The 25,152-nt window shown below is 38.8% G+C and overlaps 1 protein-coding gene across 13 annotated transcripts in view; it reads right to left on the bottom strand.

Annotated features, from left to right (window-relative positions):
• LOC132202622 (CUGBP Elav-like family member 4) overlaps positions 1–25,152 on the bottom strand; it is a 310,726-nt gene that overhangs the window by 53,807 nt on the left and 231,767 nt on the right. The window contains exon 1 of one of the 13 annotated variants that reach the window (XM_059629692.1): positions 2,814–2,843. The exons of the other annotated variants lie outside the window; for them this stretch is intronic. The gene's annotated coding sequence lies outside the window, so the exon portion shown is untranslated. Of the gene's footprint in view, positions 1–2,813; positions 2,844–25,152 lie in introns of those variants that run through there. 13 annotated transcript variants of the gene reach the window in all.

Here is a 25,152-nt window from a genome sequence, read left to right as displayed (position 1 = left end):
AAAATATTAAAATAAATAAATATTATCAACTTATTAAATTAGTGATGTTTTTATATTTTCTTTATCTTGCTTATTTTTCTTTTTTTTTACTATTTTATCTTTTTCCACGTTGGAGATGATTATTTTGATTGTGCATTTTTAGCGCACTTACGTTGCGACATAACGAAGAGCGGGACATTATTTTTTGCGGGTGAGCGAGCGGTGCTCGGTCGGATGATAATTTGCGTCGAGCGCTAATGACGACGTTCGCTCTGCCGCGCGTCGAGTTGCCGCCGCTAATGGCCGCCTATTGATCTAGCGCACGCTACATACATATTTCGAGCGTGTTTGAGCAGCGACTAATAGGATAAAAGATGTTTGTGCACGCGTCGATCAAACCGAAAACACCTGTCTCAATTCACACAAGCACACCCCTATTATACGTTTCGGCCCCGTATATATGTTTTTATTTCTCGCCGGCAGCGCCGCCACCCCGGCTGAGCTTTCCGTGCGTTTCGCAAACATTGTTTAATAAATCCTGAGCTGGGAATAAATAAACACAACAATACTAGTAGCAAAACGTCTATTCGCTCGGCTAAGCAAATATTTAACGACTTGTATTGCAAATATATCGCGACCGGGTTTTGTTGTTTCTGGGAAATATAAATAAAAGCGTGGCGCCGGAGGCCATCTTTAATGAAGCTGTTATTCACTTTCTTGTTTGACCTTTTCGGATCATTTTTCATTTTATATTCAATACTTGCAACCAGGAGCAATACAAAACTTACAGAGATATTTTCTAATTCTGATAATCAAAGGGTCGTTTTGAGGAGTTTTCAACAAACAATGTCTACCTTTATGCTCTCAGAAGTACTCAATCATAATCATAAATTTCAATTAAAGAGCGTCTAAAATTGTGAATTAATGATCCTTGGGTGGGTCCGAATATCAGAGAAACATTTCTCGAGAAAATATTCTCCAGAATCATTTCTGCCTTTAAAATTCAACTAAAGAATCGTTCCTTGAGACTTGGGTGGGTCCAAATATTAGAGAAATGATTCTAGAAACGATTCTCGAGAAAAGATTCTCGTGCAAGGATTCTCAAGGAACGATTCTCAAGGAACGATTCTTTAGTTGAATTTTAAATGCAGAAACGATCCTGGAGAATCCTTGCGCGAGAGGGTGGGTCCGAATATCAGAGAAACGATTCTAGAAACGATTCTTGAGAAACGTTTCTCGAGAAATGATTCTCGCGCAAAGATTCTCCAGGATCGTTTCTGCCTTTAAAATTCAACTAAAGAATCGTTCCATGAGACTGGGTGGGTCCAAATATTAGAGAAATGATTCTAGAAACGATTCTCGAGAAATGTTTCTTGAGAAAAGATTCTAGAGAAACGAAACGATTCTCGAGAAAAGATTCTCGTGCAAGGATTCTCAAGGAACGATTCTTTAGTTGAATTTTAAAGGCAGAAACTATCCTGGAGAATCCTTGCGCGAGAATCCTTGCGCGAAATCTTTTCTCGAGAATCGTTTCTAGAATCGATTCTCTGATATTTGGACCCACCCCTTCATTAAATGAACAGCAAAAGCTTTTAGAATATTCAAAAATTATGTAACAAACTCTTCTGTGTAGGAAGCAAAAGTTTTCAATAATCTTAAGATTCAGTTAAAAGCTGTTTAACTATTCATTTAATTATTATAATTTGTGACCTACATTAAACTTGAAACATTCGAGTTAAACCAAAAAATTTTATCGAATCACTATTACGACTCGAGAATTCGATTTTGAGAACAATTTTAATCAAAAAGCTGATTTTCTGGCAAATTAATTAGTGACGGAAAATCTTTTTGATCAATAATTCCAGTGCGTACAAAAACCTTATCAACCCTTTAAAGCACTTTGATTTCAATCGAGAGCCACTTTCCAATCAGCTTTCCGGTCCTAGGGGACCATCGGGTGTGACGCTGCGTTGGAAAATAATTCAGCGCCGGGCAATAAATTTGATGGCGTTTTGTATTCCCATGAAAAACCGCTCGCACCGCCGCCGCCGCCGTCGCGCTCTGCAGATAAATCACTCGGTGTGTGTATTTGAAAATCAATTTTGTAGAATTACCTTGGCTGCTTCTGCGTGTGTGTTTGCGATGGTGGCGGTTTCGCCTCGCTTATACGAACACACACACACGCAGCCGAATACATACATTTTAAAAAGTCTTTGGAGCGCGCGCGCCGCAAAACCTCACACATTTCTCTTCTCTACCCTTGTTCTACCTTTGGTCCCTTTAATTCCGGCAATGATTCCGCAACGCATTCACTTTGTAATTTATTATTGAAACCAAACAAAGGGGAAAACGCTCTCGCGGAACAAAAAGAGAGAGAAGATTTAAATTGCGAAATAACAGGGGTTAAAAATTTATATTCACCGTGTCGGCAAAAGGTAGTAGTTCGCCTTGAATGGAGTGAACAAAAAAAGAACACACTTCTTCTTACTTTTTAACTTGTTCTTTCCGCACGCGCCGAGAAAAAGGAGCGCGAAATTTATAGCTCGGCAGCGACGAAAGCAGGAAACTATACATTCTTGCCAGGCACATTACTTATTTTATTTTTTGTTCCGCGCACTCCTCGGCTTTCCAATTAGATTGTCCCACACGTATTCGTCGCGAGTCGCACGTATGTGCGCCGGGGTAATAAACATAATAACAACGAGAAGGTATGCAAATCAGCACGACGCGCGGAGCAAAAGGTAATTATAAATTACAAGAGCGAGCGAGGCTTGGCGCATAAATTGCACGTATGCATGTAATTAACGCGAGGCGGATTTGGCTGAAAAACTCACCGACGCTGGGAATTAGCAACTCAAATGTGCATCTGCCCGTCGGCAACGCGAGACGGACATGCGGCGCACTCCATCAACAACAACTTACCTGAAACACAAGAGCAGAGAATTAGTTAGGTGTGCACTGAGGCGTGAATCAAAATCTCCGGCGATTTGCATACATGCTTTGTTTTGTTTGTTGGCAGGGCCAGCTGCATGCAAATCGCCTTGCAATTAGAATACATAGAAGTTTGTAGGAATTTGGTTTGGAAATTCACCAGAGACCCACAGGAAATTTGAAATTGAAATCAAATTGTTTAAGATCGAATTAATATGGGTTCATGGGTGACTAGAAATTATTTAAAATTGCTTTAATATATTTTGGCTTTGATAAAGTGAGCGTGGTCATGGCGTCGGTTGAAGAAAGTTGCAAATTTTGCATGAATATTTTTGTGTTTGAATAAGTTTTAAATTTATATTTAAAGAAATTGTACAGAAAAAGTGATCAACTTTTCTTATGTTTCTAATTCAAACATAAACATTATAAAATTTAACAACGATGAATTAATACACTTGGTCTAAATAGGATTAAAAATCAATTTTCGGTACGCTAAATTTTTGTTTGAATTTGGAATCGTGCTTTTTTCTAGGTCATTTTAATTAAAAATCTACGTTTTCTAGGGGCCCACACATAGAAATTTCTCTAGAAGCTTTATTTCGTTTCTTATTCAAATTTGAACTTTATGAAATTTAGCAACGACTAATTAAAAAACGGTCTAAAGAGGACCAAATTATAAATTTTCGGTACGGTGAATTTTAAAGTGAAATTGAGTAAATGCTTTTTTCCAGGTCATTTTAGTTAAAAATTAACGTTTTCTAGGGGCCCACACAAAGAAATTTCTCTACAAGCGTTATTTCGTTTCTTATTCAAATTTGAACTTCATGAAATTTAACAACGACTAATTAAAAAACGGTCTAAAGAGGACCAAATTATAGATTTTCGGTACGGTGAATTTTAGAGTGAAATTGAGTAAATGATTTTTTCCATGTCATTTTAATTAAAAATCAACGTTTTCTAAATGCATACACATAGAAATCTCTCTAGGAGCGTTATTTCATTTCTTATATTAATTTAAACATCGTAAATTTAACAACAACTAATTAATAAACAGGTCTAAATAGGATTGAATGAAATAAAAAAATCTAAATAATGTTCATATAAATATAATATAGTTTTTTTTTTAATAGCGTAATTTTCCTATTTAAAATTCCACTTGTAGTAGATTGCGTATCTACGTGGTAGTTTTGTCCCTATTAGCATTTAGTCGTGCCTGCGAGTCTATTCAGAACGGCACACGCATCCATCAGAGGTCCGAATTTCCATTCCGATGCGCCGAAATTGCATTTTGCGGTCGGATCCCGTATAAATCACGGGTGGTGCGCGTTGGCCATTCGCGTCAGGTCCGCGCCATAAATCACGCTCGCGATGACACAATCTTCAATACGCCTAAATATTATTGTTTAATAATCTGCGGGCGGCGGTGCAGGTCGTTTCGGTGGACGGAAAACGAGAGAATAACGCTTGCCGCTCACGTTCTGAAAGAAAGGGAAAAGCTTGGAATTTCCGTCCGCGGGCCGATCCATCAAGGCGGCGGCCATTAGAGCTCGGTATCGAACATCATTATTCAATCGCGTGCATCGATCTCGCGTCGTGAAAAATTCATCAGGTTTTATTCTCGGCATTCGGAAGATTTTTTTGACTCGGCGTCAAAGGAGCAAAACTCGAGTTGAACTGCGCCAGGGGAGGATCAATTGTAATTACATATCGGGAAGGGAGATATTTTATTTAAGAAATGTTGGGCAAACTCAATTTCTGGTGAAGACCCCCGGGATTTCGCCTCCGCTGCCAGGGATTTTTCCTGCAGCTCCGCGGCGCATAAAACAATTTCTTTCATTTCATCCCCCTGCTTTCTCTTCCTCCTTTTCTTTCTCTCAAGGGTTGCGTCCGACTTGTCACTTTTCAGATTTTCCGCCGAGATGGCTCTTTCTTTTCTCCTCGGCTTCTTCTTTTAATCCCCTTTTTATACTCTCCGCCCGCCAGATGAGAGGGAATTTTTTTTTATTTTATTTTATCTCTCTCGAAAAGAGCTGAGCAATGGTTAGAGCGAGATGTATGTAGATTCGAAATCTCGCGAGAACGGCGGCAGGTGTCGGCTCAAAGCGAGCACATTCGGAAACATTTTGCTTTTGTATCTCATCATCATAACACACACACACAGTGTATATCAACAGCGGCTAACAATCGTGCGACTTTCAACAGGTGAACATTCTAAACACAAACCACTCTTTTTAACCCTGGCCGAGATAAAATGTATGAAATTGTACGGAAATAATAATAAATTTGCAGTGACGAGATTAAAAAGGATTTTTCCAAGTTTTTTTTTAATTAAAAGATGAATGCCGTCTGCCAACTACACTACTTTCTATTCTTCCGGGGAAAATAAACGAGGCCGTTTCCTCTTTGCGAGAACGACTTTTATTATTTTCACTCTGCGCCGGCTGAGCCTTTATTAAGTGTCTTCAAAGCCTCTTTATCGCCCAATTCACACTTTTCCTCCTTTTCTTTTTGGCAACAAGTCGCGGAAAAGTCGTCGAATATTCCGGCGGAGAGAGGCGGATTAGTTTAATTGCGAGAGAGAGAGAGAGAGAGAGAGCGAACGGGGCACGCACGCAACATAGCAGATGCATAATTCACGAGCCGGTGGCGAAAGGAAAAATTATAGGCTAGCAAGCCAAGAGTGGTTAAGGCGGCTCGTGGATGATTCATGCCCTTTATGCCCGCGTACCAATTTCTCTATTCCCTCGCTCGCTCGCTCTCTCCTCTTCTACTTTATCATTTTCCTCTTCCGCCTTCGCCCCCACATTAATGACGCGCCTTTATTAAGGGGCCGCCGCCGAGCTTGACCACGTTTTTCAAAGCGATTTCAACACGAGCATGAAAGGAAAGCTGGCCACACACATAGAGAGCGGGAGAAATAGAAAGAGAAACGCTGACTGAATCGCATGAAGGGGCTAGAGAATGGTGTAATTGGGGTGGTCTTTAGCTTTTGTAATGCACGAAAATACCTCAAGGCTTGAACTGAAGTTAAAAGCATTTTAGAATCTTTGTTCATTAATAATTCACAAAGCTTAATGGCTTCAAGAAAATTTGCTAAATATATCCTGGTTCAAACTTTTGGAAATGGTTCTAATGGGATGATTCTCAATATTGTTTTGGACTTAATGAATTAAACAAGTTATTAGCTTCCAAAAGTTTTACGATTTTAAGATTTCTGCATGACCTTTTTATGTTCGGGAAAACTTCGGAGGAAGATAATTATAATTATTTACAAAATAAATATACAGTTTTTTCAATAATAATAGAATGATTTTTAAATATACTTTGATCTCTTCTGGTTTTTGCTTTGGCAATTTTAAATTATTGAAATTTTTAAAATTCAATGCTAGTAATTCCACAAAATTTAAATTTTATCTTGGATTTAAAATTGCGGTGAGACCGTAAGAAATAAATTTTGTTTAGCAATAAAACCAATTATATATAATTATATAGTGTAATTTGATTTTTCTAAACACAAAATTTAATCTCAATTATGTGTACATAAATATTATTTTTAAATATTTTAATTTTCAATTCAATACTTTTAATCCTTTTGTCAATAATATTTTTACTAATTTTTTTTCCATTTTAAACAATAACTCTTATAATTTTATTTTTTCAACAAAAGTCTTTTAATATTGATAGCATCTTTAAAACATATAATTATTTTTATCTAGTTTCTTATAAATTAAATCGACACATAGATTAGTTTATAACAGGAAGAAAATTAATATTCGCATAAATGGTACTTAGAGGCAATAATATGCATCTGTCTTATTTTAAATTTCAATTTCGTGGTTATAAGATATAAGTAAATAATAATTCATGCCTATTAATATTAAAAAATTTTAATTGATCTTTAATAAATAATAATTATGATTGAAAAGTTGCATAACCACGATAAGTTTAAAGCTTGGGGCAATTTTATTTTTTTTTCAAATAGTGTAGAGAATTTACAGGTGTTTTTTGTGGTAAAAATCCAGCTCTAGCCTTTACAAAAAGCGCGTGGCAAAGCCGCTCTTTCGCTAAAAGCGCATGCAAACCGGATTCGGCTGCGAAAATATAATCCGCGACGAACCCTTTCAACGCGCGAGAGGCCCGGAAAAAGCGGCTGCCGCTTTCTGGTCGGCTGGTTACGGATTCTGTCAGTGCATACGAAATGCGTTAGCCACGCGTGAAATGCAGAATATCGGGTGCGCTTTTAAGTAAGAGAGAGACGAGCACATTCCATATCGGCGGCTCAAAGCACCTGCTTTTCACACTTTACGGCGTGCGTGCGTGGAACGCCGGCGCGTGAATTATTAATTAAATTCGCGCTCGCTTTGTGTGATGAAACGTCATGCAAGCGCCGCGGGCCTCCGTTATTTATTCAAGTGCGCCGTTGTTATGAAAATGCATTCAGCAGCAGCACCGGTGGAAAGTGTCGGTCGCCAAATTAACTCGTTTTGCTGCTCAATTTTTCAGCAGCGGCTCAAAATCGATCGGAGGGAGGGAAAATGCTTCGCATACATGTGAGGGAAAAATGACGACTGTTGACCAATGTCCCCGAACAAGCGATGTCAAAACTCAAATATGTGGAAATAAATGATGAAAACATCATCCAACATTTTTTATTTAAAAAAAAAAAACTTACATTTTGGAAGTTCTTATTGTTTATTTGTCCAAATTGTTTACACTTCATTGTTAAAAACAATTTATTTGAGGAAAAAGGAATTGTTGGACAAAACGGCACCACCACTAGCAAGAATTTTGCTAAAAAACTTCCGAGAAAAAAAGACCCCATCCGCCGCAGTTAGCCTCATATAAGGAGTTGCCGTTATTTGTCCTAAAATCATTTGTCCTAAAACTGAATTCGTCATTTGTCCTAAAATCAAAGGTCCTAAAATAAATTGTCCTAAATTTTTCATTTCATTTGTCCTAAATTTCAAGTGTCCTAAAAATTTGAAAATCCGAAGGGTTTATTGCTGGAAAAATTCAATCTATGCTCTGAAAGGCAAAAAGGAGAGATAAATTGGATTGATCGTTAACAGGGAGAAAATGCAAATAAATTTCTGATTCATAAAAATGAAAAAAAAAATTGGAATCAATAAACTTGAATAAAATTAAAATCCTTGGGATTTAAAATTATTGTTTCTATTCATAATTTTTATTTTATCTTTCTGAATAATCAATTGTTGGCTAAACCAATGAAAATATATTGTTGAATAGCTCATTTTATCAATTTAACAAAAATTGTAATTATTTTCAAACAACTTCTATGTACGATTGAAATATAGAAATAAAATGTGATCTTAATTTTTTATTTTTAGTTTTTTCAACATTCAAAAACTTTCATTTTCTACTTCAAAACATTTTTGCTGAATATGAGAAATAATTTAAAAGTTGATTACTTTCAACGCTTTTTATCCGGCTTCATTTCTCCCATATTTATCTTATCGCCCCATATTAAAGGGATGAAGATTTTTCATTTAGTGAGTGACGTTTTGATTCCATCAACAATAAGCAAATTTAAATAATAAATAATTGAGTTAAATGAGTAAATTTTATTTTAATAAACAAACAAATAACTTTTTCCTTCTATTGGCTTAAAAATTGTGATCCCTGTTTGGAATTTGATAAAAAAAAAATATGTACAAATCAAAAAATATTGTGAGGTGAATTTGGACTGAATGGAACACTCTGGGGCGGTTCAACAGGGCGCCGTCCGAAATTGTCGGTGCAGTGAATGCGAATAAAAAAAAAAAAAAAAAAATCGTGCGGATATCGAGCGGGGGTGGCCGATGGTTCGACGGTCCGCGCACGGGTGGGTGCACAATAAAAGCGCGCGCGTATCAGCGCATCCAGCAGCCAGCCGGCAGCAGTCACATTATATTGACTTCGACACTCAGTCAGATGAGCTTTATTCGAATTTGCGAAAGAAATTGGAGGCGGCGCGCGGAAAATCAATACGGACAAAAATTGTTCTGCTCTCGGCGCGCGCCCGCCTAGCAATGCCGGTGGATCAGCGAGAGCTTTTTATTTGTTTTTGGCCGCCGGTGGCGGTGCCGGTGCCGCCGCCATACCTACATATCATTCGTAAGCCCTGGAGAATAAGTTTTTGTGTAAATACAACAAACAAATTGGATGTGATATTCTTGCAGTGGTGCGGCGTCGACTGGCGATATCGAGTGAGTGAAGAGACGTTCGCCGTCATCTCGAACGCGTACAGCGAGGTTCAGAGACGCCAGCCCAACCACCCACGCACCCGACCGGAGCATGATCGTGCCGTTAAATAAATTTAAAGCCTTAGGGAGAACGTGCCGCTCGGTGCGCATAGAAATTCAATTTGATATTTCACCCGCCCGCGTGCAGAGAGAAGAGACGCCTCAGAACAGGATAATGAAAATCGTGCGCCGAAATCACTGCGTAAAAAAAATTTACGATGGAGTAAATAAACTAGGAAAATAGAAGATGGTATCCATCGACGCTAAATTGAAGAGAAGCTTCATAAATTTATATTCTGATAAAATGATTTTTTGTTTCCATATTTGAGAAATCTTTTCAGAATGTGGAATTTGCAATGTACAATATATTTTAAATCATGGAAAAGAAGAGATCTGACTTTTCCCTCATTATAAAAACCCTCAATTTTTCGATAAACATCTCCTTAAGAGTGAAATGAAATAAAATTATTTAGTATCTTAATAAATTATAGTTAAACACTAAATTTAAATTTAAATATATAATTATAGATTTATACTTTTTTTTTTGTCAACATCTTTAATTTTATTTACGAGTTAATATAAATAATTAATTTTTTTCACTACATTATCTGATATTTACCATTCTATTGTTAAAAATAATGTAACTCAAAGTATATGGGATATTTTATGTTTTTTTTTTCATTTTTAAAATAATACATATGGTTAAGATCGATAATCTTCAATAAAAGTATTAACTGTATAATGAGTGAGTAGAAGTTGATCTGAAATCTTCTGATTAAAATAATAAATAATAAATTTGTAGGAGAATTTTACCATTGAGGGTTGATTCATGGTGATTTGAATTTGAAATCCGCTTTTCTTTGATGGGTTTTGAGACTTGTTTATTGTTGAAGTACAGATATTCTTTTTACTTAAACAATACAAAACTTGCAAAATCCATTGAGGAAAAGCCGATTTGAAATTAAAATCACCATGAGAAACTTTAAATGATAAAAATTATGAATTGAATTCCAACTTTCCCCAAGAACTGCCCAAGAGAAACAACCCAAGTGAAACAATAAAAATTCTTGACTTGATCGACTGGAAAATAGGAAAAAATAAACAAATAATCAAACTTGATGGAGTGAATTTTTAAATTGCGCTTTATAGATATTTTGAAGGTTTATAAAATCCTTTGAAATACTTTCAAATAAGGAATTTAATGGTTTGCTTCACACATTCAATTAATTCCTGATAACCTTTATTGAATGTATAATTTTGCCAGTGATTTTATTTTCAATCTTAAAAATCTTGTCTTTTCTACTCACACTTTGTAGGAAGATTTGAGAGCTTTTTCCAGCAGCTTTAACTTTGCAACTTTTAAACTTGAGTGAAGCGCGGCAGGATGAGCTGCAATTTACGCAGCCGTCTGCTCGAGGCAGGTGTGTGTTTTGCTGTAAATTCACCCCGACGCGTGATGCAAATTAGTTTCGGCCAAATTTATGCAAAGTGCGCTTGCTCTCTTCACTACACTCGGCAAAAAGCAGCGGTCGCGATTCACGCTCGGCTGGCTGCTTTCGCTTGATTCGAGGTGGAAATTATGGGTAAAAAAGAGCGCAAAGATAATCTGATGGGTTCGTCTTTTTTGCTGCGTGAGAGAGAAAGGGGCTGTTGCTATATTTCGTGTGTTGCTCTTGCGGCGGAGAGCGAATTCCGACCGTCCGTGCGCGGTTGGCACGCGGCCAAATTTCATCCTCTTGAACAATTTCGTTACGAGACGACGAGGGGCAGCCACAGGTTATTCAACTGGTAAAATCGCCGCCCGAATTTCACGTACGTGTTTACATAAATTGGTAATAACTTCCCGAAAAAGGAAAGGGCCTCCGAGAGAATATATGCGTGTCGGCGTGCGTGCGCCTTTCTTTATTCTTCTTCATTAAAATTTCATGGTGAAAATAATTGGCTCTCTCCGCCGCCGTCGTCGCCGTCTTCCTTTATTATTGACAGTCTGAAGAGCGGCCAAATTACTTTTGATGCGAGCGCAGAGCACGCGAGAGAGAGAAGAGAAGAGAGAAAGCGACGACTTTTCACCCTGCCTGCTCTAATTAGCATATTTCCAATATCAAAAATACATTCTCGCGCCACCCTCTCTCTCACTCTTGAATATTTTCCGCTAGAGTTTTATATAAAATTTGCTCAAGGGGCACCACTTCTGATTTAAATTTGTAATTACATTTATTTCCTGGGGAATTTCATTTGCTTCCTCTAAATTTGTTACAAAAAAAAGTAAAAAACCTCTTTTTTAATTTACTAAAAAATTCTGCCTTTCGAGTTGCATAAGCGGCGATTCTCGCTTGGCCGGTCACAGATAAAAAAGTGAGAGAGATTAACCGAATTATAAGAGGTCGCTGGAGCACAAACTCGGTCGGCTCAGCACTTTTCTTCCTTTTTCTGCGTGACAGCGCGGGCGCCACCATTAATCATGGCGTCGAGAGCGGAAGGTGCCAAATGTTGTCTGTCACCTTTAAAACCGCATAAATCCGCCCGTCCGTCCGGCGGCGCAGCATCGGCAGCAAATTCTTAAACACTTTCCGTTCGTTGTACCTCGGTGGAGCGCGCGCGGCGCTCGTTAAAACTCGATCTGTGCAGGGATGCACAATAAATTATTCATGCCCGCCCCTCCCGATCCACCCACAATACATTCGCGACATGCGATGAAACGTCGTCGCTCCCCCTGAAGTTCGAGGAAAGATAGAGAGAGAGAGAAGTCTTTCTGCTTTTTATTTCATTCAACCCTCTTGTATGAATGCTGATTTTTATTCCTGCTGCTTTTTGATTCTCTTAATGTCTATTTCAATTTAAAATGCCGCCGCCGGATTGCAGCTCTGATTTCTGCCTTCGCTCTCTGTCGAACTTTTATATATTCTTTCCTTCTTTTTCCTTCCTTCGGCATTGCATTGTTACGTATCTTTCTCCGTCGGCGAACAAATTTAATTTGCATCCAGTTTTTTATGACTGATGGCGGCAGAAAAGAGCGCCCGATTGCCGCCGCCGCCGCCGAGAAAAGTTTCTTTCTTTCTTTCGTTCGCTCTCTCGATCAAATACACACACGAGAACTAAAACCGATGGATGGAAGAGAGGAGGAAACTTTGTTGAAAAGAAAGAAAACGTGCCGGAGTCACAGAGCGACATTTGCTTAAACGCAGAGAGCAGCAGGGAAAAGGTCGGCGGCATTGTGCAAAAGTTTTGCACTTTAATTGTATTTCCATCGATCAGCAAAAGTTGAGAGTTTCGTTGTTTGCCCACGAGTATTGTGAAACATTTCAATTTCTTGACCTGAACGGCTGGAAATAAAGTAAGAAATAAAGAAATAATCAAACTTGTTGGACTGCTTTGTAAACAAGATCTGTTTAACCAGTAATTCAATTCCAGATCAGAAGTTATCGAATGTTTTGTGGCATTATAAAAAAAAATTAAAAGGAATAAATAAATAACATCTAATTTTTCTATTTATAAAACGGAAAAATTAATATTAAATATAATTAATAATTTATTTTTATTTTCATAGAATAAGTTCTATGAATTAAATTTAACCCTTCAAAATTTAATGTGAAAACTATGGTTTCTAGCTCGAATTCTTGCACGACTCCATTAACATGAAATGTCACCTTGTTTTACACAAAGGGGTGGTTCTCGTCGGTCGGTCGAGCGAGCACACAAAAAGCGCTTAGGCAGCCCGCGCGACATGGCCGCCCGGCAAAAAGCCTACGCACCTCTTTGCCTGCAACTCCGTCGTGCGCAAGTTGACCTTGGCGACGGCGAAGTGTTCTGCGGAGAAAGTGATAATTTCGCAGTGAAATATGCGCGACGTGCTTTCTGGCTCTCGCCGCCAGCGAAAGGGGGGCGAATTTTAATAGCCGAGCGAGAGAGAACAAAGCGGCCGACACGAGATAAGGAAATGGCTCGGCGCTGCTCTCTTTTTATATTTTTAATATCACGTGTTGATGACATCCAAAGGCGGCTCTCGCTTTTAATTTCCCCCTTCGGAAAGAAGTTTTTGATTGAGCAAAAGGATTAAATTCGAAATGACAAGGCCCTTTTTTTAATAAAAAAGAAAAACGCCCCGGATTTCCTGTTGTTAATTAAAAATCCGTCCGCGGGAGGGGAAAGCGGAGTCGGTTTTTGAGACTTTGATCTCGGTCGAGGGTCAACTAATTAATTTTAGAGTGCATCTTACTTAAGAAGACGAGGGTCGGCGCGTATCGATTTTGACGCACAAGAGAGCCGACGGGCGTCGATTGCCGGCGAGTGAGAGAAAAGGGGTCTCGCTCGTCTTTCTAATAGCTACACCCTTCGGCCGTGCTCCTCACCCGCCGCCTCCACCGCTCTCGTTACGTACATATGTACACTCGCCTCGGGAGGAAGCTGCAAAATGTTGCGAGCAGGAAGAAGAGAGGAAAATTTTCTCATCCCCCTCGTAAAATACATAAAGGTGGTAGTCGTACGGCGGCGACGACGACGAGAGATATCGATTCGGTTAGATCGCCTTTAATAAAACGTCGTCGTGTGTATGTGTATTGTGAGGCAACAGGAGAGAGAGAGAGAAGAGCCGGCTGCTGTAGTCACCCGCCCGCTCTCTCGCGTCAGTTTTTAGCCCCGTACCCTCCATACGCCGCCCGCCATTTTGTCGAAGCCGCCCCGCCGCCGCAATAAAAGAGTGTGTAACTAAATGTACCGGCAACGGCCCAATTCCTTATTTTTCCTCCTCCGGCTGCACCATTGATAAGAATTATTGCTATTGTCGCGCGAAAATTATTACGGCAGAGCGAGGGGAAATCGCCCCTGTGCCTCCTTTTATTGCCGTGTTTTACGAGGGCCGCTTTCCGTACAAATTAATAAGCTGAAAGAGTTATTATTTGCGGAAAGAATTTGCCTAATGCCGAAGCAGATGGCACCACTTTTCCTTGTTTTGGACATTAATTTGGTTGTTTTATTACTTTTTTACTACTTTTTTTACAACACTCGGCAGTAACTGTTATGGATGAAAAGACAAGGAGGATTTCGGCTTTGAAACAATCAATTTTATGGAAATTCCAGTTTTAAATTTCCGTGCATTCATTTAACATGTAAACAATCAATTAGAATCCAAAGTTAGAATTTGAAAAAACAAAAATTAAATTAAATTCAATATCAAGTTTACCAAGGAAATGGTAAAATATTTTAAATTATTCAGGAATTTCAAAGTGAAATTTGAAAACTTTTCTCCACCCGGAAGATTCTCACTCATCCTTTCCGCATCGCAGATTTTGCCCAAGATTTGGCGAATTAATTCATTATTAACGCGTGCGCACGCAAAGTGCTTTTCTGCCGGTGCCGCGCGCGCTGATGACGAGCCAATTTAGGCACCTCCAGAGCTTTTAGCCGGCGCATCCGCTTTATTTTTAGTTAGCTCGAGCGGGGGAGATGCCACCACCGCTTTATGTATATGCAAAGTATGTAAATGGCAGAAGCGCCGGTAATGGAAAATGACATGAACCATTATTTACGCTGCCGTGGGGCGAGCGAGCGGCAACGCCGCCGAATGTGTGTGTTTAGAGTGGCACACGGACGCGGGCGGATGCGCTGCTCCTTCTGCTAAAGCACCGTGAAAAATGCATGAGCGAGACAAACACACACATAGGCAGACAAAAGCAATCGCCGTGAATGCACCTGCAAAGAAAGGTGCTCTATTAAGAAATGAGAAAGGAAAATAATAATAACGATGGTTCAGAAGGGAAAATATTGTTCTACCCATTTTATTTTTACATTTTGGGTAAAATTGCAAGGACTTTATCCACTTTCTTTATTATCAACAATTTACAGCCATAAAAGCACCTAAATTGGTTTGAATATTTAAAATTATTTATTAAAAATTATTAATATTTATTAAAAATTACCTTTTGTAAGATTATGAGGTGATTTTAATATGTTAAACCTGAACCGCGAAGAAATTTCTCGAATGAATTATTGTATTAATTTTCTCTGTGCTGTAGTTACGTGGCATTAGTTATGTAGAAAATTTAATATTGCATTGATGCATTCAGTAACAGTTTGCCAATTTACAAACAAGGGAAATAAAATGAGAGTTAAATAAATAAATAAACAGTTAAAATTAATAAAAATTAATTTTAAATGATGATAATATTAAAAAAAGCTAATAACAATTTTCTTTATTTCTTAATTAATCACTTTTATTTTTAACTCAAACTAAAGGAACGCTCCGTTTCCAGTTCTTGGAAAAGAATTTGCAAATAATAAATATTGAAAAAATATGATTTTTTTTCCATTTTGATCAAAGTACCGCGTATTTCCTTCATTCAATTTCTATCATTGATATATTTAATTAAATATCATGATATTTAATAAATTTCAACAATTTAACTGAACAATTGTTAATAAAAAGAAATTAGCTGATTTTAAAACGTTATGTGTTTTTTTAAACTTGCATAGAAGGCTATGGGCTTGGTTGTGAAATTTCAGTTTGAATAACTGCGCAATTTGTCAACAAATGTTGTCATCAAGCCGAGCAGCCCAATTATTATTGCCGTAAGAAGAAACGCGGCTAATTTTCAATGAAGGGCCAATTTGCGTGTGTCGCGTCCAAATGATTTTTGCGCGCGCGCCACTCTTGTCGGCTGATTGCTCGGCAGTGTGTGTGTGTTTTTCAGCGGGAGCTCGTCTCTCTCGTTCTCTCTGCATGCACCTCGCCTTGGGGGTCAACATCACATCATCAGCGAGCAGCAACACAAACAAGCGGCAAGGGTTGTTCGCTCGCTGCGAAATAAAATTACACTGCTACTCTGGAGAGGAGGAGGAGGAAAGAGGCGCATCCCCAGCAGCGCGGCGCGGCGGAAAACACGCACGGTGGGATTTTTAAAAGCAAGTTTGTTGCGCGATCGAGCTGCGGAGGAGCGAGAGTGGAAATAAATTCTGTAATGTACCTGCTGCTTTTACGCAGGCCGTAAAACGAATCGCATTTGCATTTAAAAATTATACGACGAGACGGCAGTAAAATAAATTGTACGCGCCGTGTAAAATTATTGTTTAATGGTACCGAGCTGACGGCTAATAACTCCTTTTAGTGCTGCAAAAACGGGCACATTATCGATTCGGATGAGCAACTTGTGTCAATTTCACAAACGATTTCCGTCTACATTTATTCCGTGTTTGAAAAGCAATTCTGTTTTGTGTAAATTGAGTCAACGCAACTCTCTAATTTATTCAAATACATCCTACATGCAAATATTTTTGACTCCAAATACAGATTTGCCCGAAGTTTACAAACCAGATTAGCAAAAAACCAATCCACATCTCTCTCTTGCCAAATGTTTGCCTACAAAGGCAGAGCGGGTTTATTTATTTACAAACCGCGCACTAATCCGGCGCTCGAATCAAAATTCAGCTCAATTTGTTGTCGGGTTTGCTTGCTGGCGGTAAAGTTTTGTGCTCAATTCAATAATCAATCCGGGCGGATTGGCAAACAAAGTATGAAGGCCTGGCGTACGAAATCAAATCAAAAGCAGCACGCACACGTTTGATTTGCGCTCCCCGACCAAACAATATGCTGCAGATTTAATTTAGCGTCGACTTAATTGATTCGTCCGCGTTTATCAATGACGCCCCAATTAACCCCGGTGCACACGCAACTCTGCCAGATACGATCTCGAATTTATTTGTATGTCTCTCTCGGGCCAGGCCGAGCGAACCCGAGTTTATTATTTAACCGAAATTTAAGCGCGTGTGTACCTAACCGGGCTGTTTGTTCATCGGTTTATCATGCAAGCGCACATGCTGTTATTGTTGGGTTGCAAAAATTGTACGTGTGTGTCCTGCTAGAGAGAGAGAGAGGAAGCGGGCGAGGTCCGTGTGCATAAATACAGAGATCGCACGGCGGTGTTTGCGATCCCAGAGAGATAATTGGAAGCGGTCTCGTCGTTGTAATTTGCGACCGGCACCGGCGGTGATTTCCAGCGCAAATTGCACGCATGCATCGACCCGATGGAAATTCTCCAAAATCTAGACATAGAGAGTCGTGTTTGATTTCGGTTCGTCTCTTTTTCAATTTTGACAGTGTCAACTTTGCTTATACATTAATTGGATCGAATGTTTACCTAATGGACCAAATTCATGAAATTTAATTAAATTGAATCCCCATCAATTTAAAATTTCTAAATTGATATTTACAAACCAAATGGGAAAAAAATTAAAATTTAAAATTTAGCAAATAAATAAATAAACTTTTATAATATATTTTTGTCATGTAACTGAAAGTTAAAATATATTAATTGATTTCATAGGAAATTGAAACCGGGTAAATATCAATTTAAAGAAATAATTAAAGGACAACTGACCCCAAAAGGTGAATCTGCTGGTACTTTCAAAAGCCAGGGTTTTGTTGAGTCCAAAAAGTCCAAACTAAAACTAATTTTAAGTGGAAGGAATTCAATTAAATTTATTTTTACCTCCTCTTATTTATACATGTTTGAATTCAACTCTATGATGAAAATTTGTTGATCTTTTTTAAGTATTTGCAAATTTTCATAAAAATAATGTATAAAAGAAGTCCATTCGCATTCAAATAAAGTGCGCGAGAAACAGTTCATAAAGTCCGGCAAGTAATCTTTTTACTGCTCCGTGCCATTTCCTTTTTCGATTTGGCGCGCATTTCGAGTGGAAACGGGCGCGGCTGCTGCTTTTAAAACGGTCAGAATGTGAGTGTGCAGCGCGCGAAATTATGCGCGAGTAAATCATCCTTAAAGGGGTGCTTTTATGCAGGCGGTAAAATATCTCATTACAAGAGCGCTTTACATAGAAATTTAACACGCACTTTAAATACATTATGTGTTTTAATCTTGGCTGCAAATGCGCGCGTGCATATAAAAAGAGAGAAAGAGAACAAGTGGTGCCGGAATAATATTCTCTGCTCCGCCAGCTCTTCTTATACTTTCGGGGGCGCAGGCGGAGGGAAAAAATGGTCGAGCCGAGAGAAAGGGTGTCATACGGGGGGAAAATATGAACGCGCCGAGTACGGGTATAAGAATGAATTTGATACTCCAGACACGTTTTATATAGACTGCTCTCTTTTTAACAAGCACCCAGCCTCCTCCTCCTCACCATATTTCTCTTCGGCGCGAAATGTGAAACATTCAACACGTTCTTACGCTAAATGAATATTTTTATTCATTACCTTGGCGCGAGACGCTGGAATTCGGCGCAAAATAATAATAATAATAGAGGACGAGCGAGGCGAGAGAGAGAAATTTATGTGGGGCCGCCGGCGAGAACAAGCCGCTTTATATATAATATACGTGCATGAGCGAAATGCATTTTCCAGCAGCTAAAACCGTCTTATGAAGAACGAGCGCTGACGGCTTTATGAAAGGCATTTTCATTGACGATGATTTTTACGTGGAAAAATGCGGAAATTAAAAACGTTCTAGACAATATTAGGCCACTTTGAAACTGATGAGAGCGACGCTCTTTATTCTCTAAGATATTACATTTTTTTTTTTTAATAATCGCGTCAATTAACTTTTATTGTTATTATCATCGAGGAAATAAATTTCAAAACATTGTTTAAAATATGAAAAGCATCGCAATTTGGAATTTATTTTAAAAATTTCCATGGATTTCAAAATCAATTTCCTCAGCTCGGAAAAGTGGAAACACCATTTTTTACTGCCATAGTCCTTTTCTTTGTTGCAGAGCTCGTCATGCAAATCGCGCCGAAGGTTCACCTGGCGCGCCGAGGCAGCCAAAAGGGTAAGTGAGTTGTTATCTTTTACGACGGCCCGCGCGCGTTGCCGTTTACCTTTAGAGCGGCGCGCAGATAATAGTGATTACGTACGGGCGCTGAGAATAAAACCGATGTGCAGCTGCGGAGACGAAAATTGAAACATGCCAAAAGCAGCTCATACATAGTCAATGCGCAGGCAGATTTCAATTTGTAGCCGAGAAAGAGAAGCTGCAAATCTTATGCATAAAGGGGATGAAAAGAGGCGCACCGGCGGGCTCGTTTCCTGCCCGAGCAAGAAACAATCAATTTGCCTGCAACAATGAAACCATAAATAAGTGGATATTGGACGGCGTAACGGCTTCTTTGTCTGCAGGCCCGTTTCTAGGCCACCTCACCTCACTTAATCGCGCTCGTTTAACGTATACGAAGGCGCGCAATGGATGGAGATTCCGCCGCTTATGGCCGCAAAGTTTCTCTGCTCCAGAAATAAACCGACGGACGTTCAACTTGATAAGGCAATTAAGCGGGCGTTAGCGCCAAGATCTACAAATCACTTAAGTTGGCCCAACTGCTTGACCGCGATTACTTAAATTTATAGTGTCAATTAACCTGAACCGGTTTCCCATCTATTCAAAATGTTGAAGTTTTTCTTCTAATCTGTTTTGGTATGCAAAATTCAGAAATAATAGCACCAATTTCCTTTTCCAGAAATATTACTATTCATAGCGTTAAACGCTTGATTTATGATTTTATTTTTATTTTACAAAAATTTGAACAAAATGTAATCAAAATTTGTTGATAATGACAGTGGAAAAAGTTGTTAAAACATAATAATTTGAATTTTTAAAGTCGACTTTTCTTCAATGGGTTTTGTGAGTTGTTTATTTTTAATGGAAAAAAAACATCCTGCTCTATGTTTCGGCTGCAGCCATAATTCATGAGCTGTGAAATTATTTTGGCAAAATTTAGCACATAAATTAATTTAATAAAAGTGTTAGCATCAAATTTTTAAATGCAAATTTTTCACGTAGTAATTTTTTCTAAAATTTTCCAATTATTTTTGAAAATACTTTTGCAAATTTCATTGTTCAGAGACACGTGTGTTTTAAAGCGTACGTTTCTCGGTTTCTTAAAAAAAATAAAAAAATTACAAAACCCATCGAGGAAAAGCCAAATTTAAATTCAAATCACCGCGATTCAACTGTCGATCGTGAAATTCTACTAAAAATGTAATAACTTAATTGCATGAAATTTTGCATCCTACGTGTTCACGTTTTATTTTGGACCGGCGATGAATAAAGTAATCAAAAGTATAAATTCCGCCGCTTCCCCACTTTCTAAATTGAGCAGTCCCCCAAAAATCTGGCGCCGTTTGGCCTCATCAGCAGGAAGCGCGCGCGTTTAAAACGCTCTCCGGCGAGTTTACCTTTGCCGCTTTTCGCGCACAATGGCCTCCAAACGAGCTGCGCTCCCGTGATATTTTACACGCGCACTTTAATAACAAGAGAGAGAGAAAAGCGGCCGCGCCGGAGAGAAAAACAAAACTTTCATTTTCATAAAAGCCCTGCCTGCCTGCCTGCCACGGGCACATAAAAAATTACAAAAGCGACACACACACTTTTCGCTCCCCAACTCAGTAGTAGTCTGGACATTTTAAGCCTCGAATAATTTCAAAACGATAATCAACTAGAGCATCGTTAACCACATCAAACGCCAAATTTCCAGCAATTTTGGCTTTTTTCGGCTGCCTTTGGATGGGAAAGCGTCCCTTGACGTCTGTATGAATTATTAAAGGCTGTCACGCGAAAAGAAGCCGGCAGCTTTTGCTTGAGCATTCATCATTGTGATGGCTGTATTATTATCGTATTTACGACGTCTTCGGGGAGAGTGAGACACGGAGAAAGCCAAGGCGGCTCTTAATCTATTATACATCGATATTTATTCACAGTTTTATGACGTGCGCCGACCGAATTATGTGACGGCTCCATTAAGGACACTTTTGTCTCTTGCCATGGGGCGAGGTGCGGGGGAGACTGAATAAAAGTGAGGGTATCGTAAAAAAGGGAGTCCCTTATATTCCCAAAAGTGTCAATGACACAATATTTGACGCCAAAGAGTACATTTCAGAATCATAAATCATAATTTAGACCTAAATATTAATTCCAAAAGGATTACGAATAAAAAAGATCCGAATAAGAAAATTCTCCCCTTTTGTTCTCTCATTCAAAGCACATTTGATTTTGCGCGTGTGTTTTATATTTTGTTACATTTCCCACCGCTACATTAAGCACACAGTCACACAGGAAATTGGATGTATTTTTTCAGGCCCTTTCTTTCGTTTTACTCGGGTGCCATATCGGCCGTGCTTGCTCCGCTTCTCCGTCTGCTGAGCTGCAAATTTGTTTTTTTTCCTCGTGCCATTTTCCCGACTGCTTTCTTCTCCATTCTCTTCAAATCTCTCACTCTTCGTCAACGCACGGGAGCGTAACATGTTCGCGCGCACGTGATTTGAATTCGCAAACAACAAGCGACGGATCGAAAATAAGAGAGAAAGAAAGGCCGTTTAAAGCGGCGCAGTTCCCGAACCGACGCCCGAGAGACCCTTCACAGTTAAAAAGGAGGCTGTTGCTCACGGTGAATTTGTGCATTGATAATATATTTACACGTGTGTACGTTACCGACCCATGACCGGTTATGGATAGGGACAGATCAATACGCCTCGTGATCACTCACCTAAAACAGAATTGGATGGATTAGAAATAATTATAATAATGTAAACCAATACGATGAATTTTTTAAAATATTTTATTAGAAATGATGGCTGTGGAGTTTATAAATAAATAAAATTTTTATTATAATGTTTATTTTTAACAATTACTTATATATTTTTTTCATTTATTTTAATAAATAAACTTAAGTTAGTTAAATTATATCAAATTAAATTTGAAATAGTTGTGGGTTTGATCGTAGCTAACCTGGTCATTTTTAAACTACAAATTTATCTATTGCCAAACAATTGTTAATTTTTTAATATGTCAAAATATCATAGCAGTTAACCTAAAATCCATTAATGGAAATAGAACAACCGGTGTTTGCTATAATTTTTAATTAATTTAACCACTTCTAAAAAATATAGAAGAAATTCCCAAAATATATTTTCTCAATTGTGAAAGAGATGGATTTCATTTTTTTTATGATTTGAGATTCAAAGTTCGTATCTTGCATCCACGATACTTTTTTATTCCATTTGTAGTTGGGGCAGCAACAAACTTTCGACTTTTATTGCCGCAGCAATCATGCAACTCTTTGAATGCAGATGGCAATAAGTCGGCGAAATGATCTTTGATGGCGAATTTGCTTCCGTTTTACTATTTCGAGCTACTTTACGAGTCCAGTAGTGAATAAAGGATGCGAACATGCACACGAGAGACTCGAGTCGTTGCGTCCCTCCTTCTTATTTAGGGCAGTAAAGTTGTAAGTACTGAGTGGAGCGCGCGCGGCGCATATCGTTTGTCCGGCCGGCTGCATACAAAGCAGGGGATTTGCTCTTCCGACGCGAATATTGCTCCGAAGCGGCCGAATAAGAAAGAGAATTTTTCGCACTTTGCATTTTACAACAAGCGTCTTTATTGCTCGGCCAAACGGCTCAATTTGCGCCAATTCATTTTTATACGGAGCGCGTCTCGTAATTGCTGCGCCACCACTGCCGAGAATAATTTTACTTTAAAAGCAGTTCGGCTAATGATAATAATGGGCGAGCACCACTGTTTAAGAGCAAAGCATACAGTAATAAAGGTGTGAAGTGCGTTTCGCCAGAGAAAACGTACCAACCTGGCAGCCAGCCGAGCACAGCGCAGGGGTTGTTTGAAAAGAGCAAATACTCTCCCGTCGGCGCGCGCGTTAATTCAAAAGTGATTAAATTCCGCTCTGCCGCGCCAAAATCCGCGAGTGCTTTCATTATTACATAAAATGACGTCAGCGAGAATTAAATTAAATTGGGTTATTCTAGGTCTATTTTAAAAACATTTATCTATTCATAAATTGACACTCAAAAATGTTCCGATAATCTATTTAAATCCAAATTCAAAGAGAAAACTAAATTAGTTTTATAAATCATGTTTTATAATTTAATAATATGAAACAAATTGTTAGGAAAATAGACAAATTGAAATTGGTATTGTTGTGCAATTTCTAGAATATTTATTATTTAAACTAAAATTACTGTTTCAGAAATTACTTATTCATGAATTAGTCGTATTTTAACTTATAAAAACCATTCCTGGTTTATTTTAAAGTGAAAAAAATTATATTCTTAAAGATCCTCTCCGGTGAAGTGTATTATTTAGTATTTATTCCTTCTCTGTCTATTCTGAAAGATTGCTAAATTTTGAGTATATCTTGTGAAAGCATTGAAAATTCCAAACCGTTGCGTCTCAATCAAAAATCAAAAGATAACCTAAATACGAGTGATTCGCGCGAAAAACGTGTGAGAATTGAGTAGCTAATCAGATCCATCAGTTTGTTCCAAAAACTACAGAATTTGGTCACATTGGCGCTGCGATCGCTGATTTTGCCAAGTTTTCTGCATCGCCGTGGGGCATTAGTGGCAAAATCAGCGACCAAATTCTGTAGTTTTTGGAACAAACTGATGAATCTGATTGGCTACTCAATTCTCACACGTTTTTCGCGCGAATCACTCGTATTTAGGTTTTCTTTTGGCTGAGACGCAACGGTTTGGAATTTTCAAATAGTGCTTTCACAAGATATACTTGAAATTTGGCAATCTTTCAGAATAAAGAGCAATACAAATGACCGGAGTGGTTCTTTAAAAAAATTAGATTCTTTACACATCTCTTTTGAATAAACTTAATTTACACTAGAATCTCCACTTTTCTTTCCCCTAAACATTTCAAAGTGGGAAATCTCATCACTCCTGGCCCAAATTTAATAAAACACGCCCCAGAGTCGGGTCAAGCTCGGGCGCGAGTCGGAGCGAAATTAAACTAGAGAGATCGTAATGAGGCAGCGCGGCGTTAAAATGAGCCCGGGCGTTGTGTCAAATTACGAGCCGAGTTGAAAACAGGGTGCGTTGCAGCGGCGCGTGTGTTTTACATAATGGTATCAAAGCAAAGTTTCAGGTGTTACCTGCTCGCCGCCGAGGTGCGCGCATAAAGGGTGCGAGCGAGAGTAACTGGTGCGAAAGGGTGCCGCTCCCGTGCGCGTGTAATGAAAATTCGGGTTGGCGTCTTCTAAAGCGAGGCGGCTCGACACAAAGGGTGCAAGGAGGCATTTCCAGTTGCATGCCCACCACCCCTTTAATATTTAAACGCGCATATTTTTGTCTCCCGGAGCGAGCGGCGTCGTCAAATTGCGGATTTAATAAGAAGTGTCTCTCTCTCGAGCTAAAGTTCTGTGCATTTTAGCATGGAATTAACGGCCGCGAAATATAAAAGGGGATTTTCTAATGAGGTGATTTGAAGCTCTTAAGGTGCTTTCGCGATGTAATTCCACGTCGAACAAGCCGACGCAGAGTGTTCAAAGCAGCAAGTCAAAGAAAATGCTGAATCTGATTTGCCAGGAAGATTGTTAGAAGTTTTTACTGATTGTAAGTAAGTAAGTCTATTGTATTGTAAAGTAAGTATCAAATATATTAAATTTTTAATCAAATATTCTGTATATTACTTCTGAATAAATAACTCTTTTTAAAATGCTAACGGAATTTCTAGAGAGTGTTTTAGAACTTCAGCGGTTCCTCTCTCGCTTTTCTTTCTAATTGTGAAAAATAACTCAAGCGCGGCCAACTTTTAAATTGTCAGCGTGGGCTTTTCTCTGAAGGGAGTGGGCGGAATTAGCAGCAATTAAGTCGCGAATATTGTGAACTGTTGTTGCGTGTCATTCCGAGTGAAATGTGTGAAATATTACGTCAGCTTTAGGGTTCGCACTTACAAGGATTTACACTTTAGGGACGCAAACTTGTGACAAAATCTTGTTATCCGACCTCTCTCCCTGCTCGCTCCACGAAACTCGCTCTTCACTCTCTTAACTCGGCGGCGGCGGCTCAACTCGAAAACTCGTTCGTCGCCGCTGATATTTCAACTTGCTTGAAATCTCTTAATTCCGAGACTCTTTAGCATGGAAATGTATGCGGCGCTCATTACTCAACAAAATCCGGTCCGGGAGAGAGAAAAAAATAAGAAAATTCAGAGGTAGAATAAAAATATGTATGAATTTCTCACGTTAGGAGGC

Source organism: Neocloeon triangulifer, unplaced genomic scaffold, assembly GCF_031216515.1.
Source record: "Neocloeon triangulifer isolate White Clay Creek 2 clone unplaced genomic scaffold, ASM3121651v1 ptg000002l, whole genome shotgun sequence".
In the NCBI taxonomy this organism is placed as follows: domain Eukaryota; kingdom Metazoa; phylum Arthropoda; class Insecta; order Ephemeroptera; family Baetidae; genus Neocloeon; species Neocloeon triangulifer.
This window is presented reverse-complemented; position numbering and strand designations above follow the sequence as displayed.